The 5,965-nt window shown below is 40.6% G+C and overlaps 1 long non-coding RNA gene across 1 annotated transcript; it reads right to left on the reverse strand.

Annotated features, from left to right (window-relative positions):
* Positions 1–1,420: 1,420 nt before the first annotated feature.
* Positions 1,421–5,419, reverse strand: LOC119734191. The gene is made up of 3 exons (XR_005272053.1): positions 5,298–5,419; positions 4,424–4,547; positions 1,421–1,460 (listed from the first exon to the last, which is right to left on the reverse strand). It is a non-coding gene; the product is annotated as an uncharacterized LOC119734191 (long non-coding RNA).
* Positions 5,420–5,965: the final 546 nt, after the last annotated feature.

A 5,965-nucleotide genomic window follows, 5' to 3' on the forward strand; every position in this document is an offset into this window, starting at 1 on the left:
TTTGGAGAGCTCCTTGATGATTGTGTTGGTCTTGATCTTACCCAACCCACCAATCTAGACGGAAACCAATCAGGAAGGAAAATTTGAATGCATTTGCTCTAAATAAATTGTGTCCAGGTCTTGGAAAAGACCAACGTTAGCGCTGCACAAAGCAAAAAACCTGGACAAATCTGGTTTAATGATCTTGTTATACATGTTGCAACTTTGACTTAATTTGTTTAAGACCTGCTTGCAGTTTACCCAAACAGTTCATCAAAATTCATTCCGCAAATTCTTCTTCAAATACTCAACTGTGAGTATACACATTTCGGTACTCAAAATACTCATCGAAATATTCATTAAAATAATTCACCAGAGAAACATAAGACTTGTAAAAAGGTACTCAACTAATACAAAACCTCATGATTCATTGAAAACAAATGAATCGACTCATAAAGTAGTACTCAGTAAAAAGTAGTCTACTTGTCAAAAAAAACTACTCAACTCGTACTCGACTTATATCGCAGACTGCTTCAATCGTCAAGCAGAGTTTGCTTAAAAGACCGAAGTTATCAAACAGTACTTCAATCCATTTAAAACTGGTGTTCCAGAGTCCCTAACTGAACTCAACTAAACTCAACTTAAATAGATTCAACTTTCAAACACAGGCAAAGTTCTTGTATTAATTTTCCATTGATTAGACGCTGGAGTCATTCTGAACGACTGCAACACTCAATCTTTGGACGACTTTCATGTGTAGTTGCTCCTCAATGTTTCAAACATCAAACTTAATTCAACTCTTTGGAATAATTTAGTTCGGCACTTCTCTGAATGCTAGTCTGAAATGCGTGTAGTTGTCAAAAGGTACACAACTCATCAAAATGCACAAAACTTGAGCTATCCACGCATACTCAGGTCTGACCCTGATCCCCCTCATAAGCCTACCTGCATGAGTGCCTGTGCCCCGGTTCTTAGCGTAGGGCTTGCTACCATGGCTGGGAATGCCTTGATCTTCTGAACATCCACCTATTTCTCCTGAGAGTCTGTCAGAAGCTCCATCAAATGTATACTCTGCTCACCCTGTATGAAAGGCGGGACAAAATGTTTCCCCTTAAAGCTTAGCATCTATACTTTACTAAAGAAATTAATACTCTACTAAAATAATAATTAAAAATATAATATCTCTCAAATTGTTCACACAAAAAAGACAAATCACCCACTCTTCATGACATTTATGTTTATGTTACAAACAACTTGCAACTGAAGCAGATTACTTATGATCCGCAATGCTAGGTTCTGATCTCACTGCTTCACAAGGACAAACTTTTGTCAAATCACAGACAACTTGCGACCGTAGCAGATTACTTACGATCAGCACTGCTCAGCATATGAGAAGGCTTGTGTTCTTGGTGATATGGGGGACGAAGTGAACCAGGGCAGGCCTGCATCCAGGGCGACCAGTCAATGCAATAATCTGTGGCCTGTACAGGGAAATACAACAATCCACAAATTGAAAGGAAAAGGGAATAGAACCTGGGACCTCTGGATTGCCGTTCCAGTGCTCTACCAACTGTGCTACCAAGCTCCATCGTCTTTAGTCTCCCACTTTGTCAATGTCTATGTTAAGAAAAGGCATTGGTCAGAGTTGTAATGACTCGAGTCGACTGGAGTCACAATTTTATGCAAAATTTATGTTCACGTTACTTTGCGAATACAGTACGTTACAGCCGCTTGTAGTGTACAAACATACAACGTGTCAGGCCCGTAGGAAGCTATCAATATTTGGTCAGGCTCATCTCAGGGCAGGGAGCTGCTCCATGGTTGATGCGAGCGCGCAGCGCGAAGCCCTAACGGCGTGGGGTTCAGGGCCTGCTTAAGGGCCCCGAAAAAAATGTTGGATTCTAGACGCTCTGTGGTGCGATCTGAGGCAATTTCTGACCACTTTAACCTTTTTTGAGCTATCATCATTTAAACATCATATTCAAGTTTGGAGTCAATTATCTTTTAAAAAAAATTTAGCGTGAGAAATCCCATGTCGGCGTTAAAGCATGAGAATAACCTGAAATGTGTGAGTCTTACGCTCAATGCGTGAGAGTTGGCAGGCCTGCAGAGGCGGATTCAGGATTTGACCCAATCCCTCCCAAATTAAATGTAACCAAAAGCCACTCCCCTTCCCAACACTATCAATATTTGTACAGAAATACATGTGCATGTATATTGGGAATTTTATTCTTCGTAATTTCACCAATTTGTACAAGACACATTTTGGAACACTGCACAACTGCAAGTTTAACCTGTAAATGTCACTTTATGAACTTTACATAAATCGTCAAAATTAAATCTTCAAAATTTGGCCTATCGTAGTGAAAAGTTTTGGACATTCGCAAAACTTTTTTGGATCTAGATGCTCTGTAGTCCAATCTGAGGCATTTCCTGGCCACTTTCCCCTGACTTTTTGAATGAAATGTATTCCGTGTTTTAGTGGGTGGGTCATCAAATTTGATAAATTACATTACAAGCATCACATCAAAACTGTAGCTTGACTCTCTTTCTAGATGTCGCCATGCACAACATGTTAAGTTAAATGGAATTTAACCATGAATTTTAGTTTTCCTCAGACTTGTACTTGTGTTTTCTTAAAAAGAAGTGGTTTTTCTATAGCTGAGAAAATAGCAAGGAAGAACCGGTTTTGTGCAAGCAAAATTCAGGGAATAATCCGTCGATATTAAATATCTTGTTGGAAAATTCCAAAATCATTTCAAGAAAGTTGCCGCCGTGAATCAGAGTTAATGAAGGGGAAGGAAATTGGGATTTGCTATCAACAACAGCAAAGCCGTTCCTCATTCTTGACCTTTTATGGGATAGGAATCAAATTGGAGGACGAGAGGCTCTGTGGGCTGATGTGTATTTTTAGATTTTTTTTTGCAACCAGCTTGTAGGGAAGATTTCCGTTTATTTAAGACTTAATTCACCGGTATGGATACCAGTGTACGTACAATGATTGAGCTTCCGAGCGTATTTGTTAAGTTTTTTGCTCTTTCTAAAAAAAATACATCAGCTCCCAGAGTCTCTCGTTTTCCAATTGATTCACATCCCATAAGGTAAAGAATGACAAACGGCCTTGTTGATAGCAAATCCCACTTTCCGTCCCTTCATTAACTCTGATTGACGGCGGTAATTACTGTCTTTGAATGATTTTGGAATTTTCCAACAAGATATTAACTTCAACGGATTATTCCCTGAATTTTGCTTGCACAAAACCGGTTCTTCCTTGCTATTTTCTCATTTAGAAAACCACCTTTTTTAAGAAAACAAAAGTACAAGTCTGAGGAAAATGGTGGCGGCCAAACGCCATTCCGTTTAACTTAACATGTAGGCCTAGTGGCGACATGTTTGATTACGCTTTCCCTTTAAACACAAACACAAAACAAAACAAAACACACAAAGAAAACAATAAAAATGTGGGGGAGGGCAACGGGGGCCATGCCCCCCCCCCCTAAAAAAATGAACTCTTTTTTTTAGTGGCGTCGCAATAAAGGCAGACACTGCGTACACCACCATCTCTTCCTTTAAAAAAAAATGGTTCAAATGGTCAGAAATTGCCTGCAGATCGCACCACAGAGTATCTAGAAACCCCCAAAAAAAATTTTAAAAATGGGGGTCCTTTTTTGGATCCACTTTTTGGGGGACCAAATCCCCCCCCCCCCCCCTCCAAACAAAATGTGATCTGGATCCGCCCTTGGGGCCATGCAAGGCCTTGTATACATTAAAAAAAATATGCCTGTTATTATTGGTACGGCTGTAGCCGTACCTGCCGTACCGCTTCCTACGGCCTTGCAACGTGTCACAGACTCCCGCCTTGTGGTTCTGGAACGCACAAAATAATATTCCGGAACCGGACTTTAAACGCATTTTCCAATCCGTGGTTTCATCATTGGCTTTGGGCGATTTCTTATTAAGCTATAGGATTCCAACGCCGTCTAAATGTATACCCTCCTTTTAAAAATCAAATAGATACTTGCCCACTTTTAAAAATTCAGAAATATGTGTATAATGCAGTTTGGTTTTGATGTTGTCAGCGATCAGCAACACCTCATGTGCGAGCTTGTGCGGTTCAGTTTCTAAAGAATGAGTGTCATATTTGGTAGAATTCTGTATTCCATTGTACAACACTGTATTTATTCCTGGATGAATCCATACAACCATAGAGTGCTGGGGCGGTTTGGGGCGGTATAAGGAGTAACAGGCAGGGAACTTTGAGGGGCAGGGACTAATGGGTTCATTGGATTATGCTTAGTGCTTTTTTTAATCATTTGGATAATGGCTAAGTGAACATGCTTCTATAGACGAGCTACGTTCATTTATCATTGATTATCTGGTGATCCTAAATTGAAGGTTATGCGACTCTGCAAATATCACAAGAAGGAAGATTGTGTTGACTTACCAATGGCTATGCAGGCAGCTGTGATAAAGAACGCCAGGATGTGGGCTCAACGTGGCTCATCCCCCGGCCTAGAACCAGCAGCACAGAACTCTAACTTGGGCAAAATCTTGTCCTTGTACAAAGCCTTCAGAAAAAAGAAAAAAACAGTCAATTGTTATTCAATGATCGTTAACTTGGTTATCGTTAAGATCGCAGTAAATCATTAAGTTAACACAACCTAGATATACCTCGTTAAATCTGACACCGTGGCAGCGAGGAGATTTCGACCTTTCTATGAATATGCCTTTGCATGAGCATGACGACTATTTATAAAAGATATAGACATTTTGTATATATCATACTCGTCAATAGGGATAGTCAGTTGAAAGAGCTTGGGACAGGTGTGTACAAATTTACGCGCAAGACCCAGACTTTGTTTTTAAGGGAATTACTGAGAAAACAACCATATTGGCAATGAGGATATTTTTATTTTGGAGTAGATTAACCATCTTGGTTAGGAGGATATTTTTTAGAAGGGTATTATTTAGAAGGGTATTAAGGAGGAAACTAACCATATTGGCTGGGAGGACATTTTTTCTAGGAGGGAATCATTGAGAGGACTAACCATCTTGCCTAGGAGGATATTTTTTTAGAAGGGAATTATGGAGGAGACTACCCATCTTGGGTAGGGGGATATTTTTTGAAAGGAATTAAAGCGTTTTATAGCCGAACAAGCAGAAGCCGAAATGAAGATCAGTACACTGGTTCACTCATGCTGGCCAGCATGTATATAATGTATGGGTACCAGCATTTACAAGCCACAATAGCGCCTAAAGGGCCCTCATTTATAATTTCCACTGTATGGGGGTACTTGAGCGCAAGAAGGAGATTCTACCTTCTCTTTGAGCGTAGTGACTCCTTCCTTGCTGATCTTCCAAGAAAACTTTTCTGTGGTCTCTCCTACTTCCTCATCCAGCATCCAGGGTTTACAGCTCCTTGAACCGTCTCAAGCTCTCCTCGCCGGGAAGGGGGGGGGGGGGGGGGAGAGGCAAGGTAAGGTGCCCCCCCCCCCCCCCCCCCCCCTTCCTCTCTCTGGATACGCCACTGCTGCATGGTGAAGTATTGAATTTTAGGTTTTTCACGTTGAGACAAACGAAAAGTGTCACTGAGATTTGGAACAGCATTGATCAAACCCTTAATATGGCTTGATATGTGGCCAGGTGTACTCAATGTGACCGTGCGGTTTTCTAAAACACCGCGCAGGCCACAGAATCCCCTCAAATCGTGTTTACTGAGGGCCCGATGTGACGGTACTTGTGGAGCTGTTGGCGGTTTAATTTGAACGGGACACACTGAAAACACAGCACAACTAATCAATGTTGATACAAGACACTCGCAACTTATTTACAATGGTGTTTTTAATGCAATCTTTAAAAATGCACCTTCGTGTCCCATTTAATCCTATTTTCAATTTTTGTTTTGCCATTTTCAAGGGTATTTTGGTTAATTTTTGTTTACGCTGTTGTGAATTTTCATATTCATGAACAAAAGTGTGATGTCATT

The sequence above is a fragment of the Patiria miniata genome, unplaced genomic scaffold (assembly GCF_015706575.1).
Source record: "Patiria miniata isolate m_02_andy unplaced genomic scaffold, ASM1570657v1 HiC_scaffold_10, whole genome shotgun sequence".
Lineage (NCBI taxonomy): Eukaryota > Metazoa > Echinodermata > Asteroidea > Valvatida > Asterinidae > Patiria > Patiria miniata.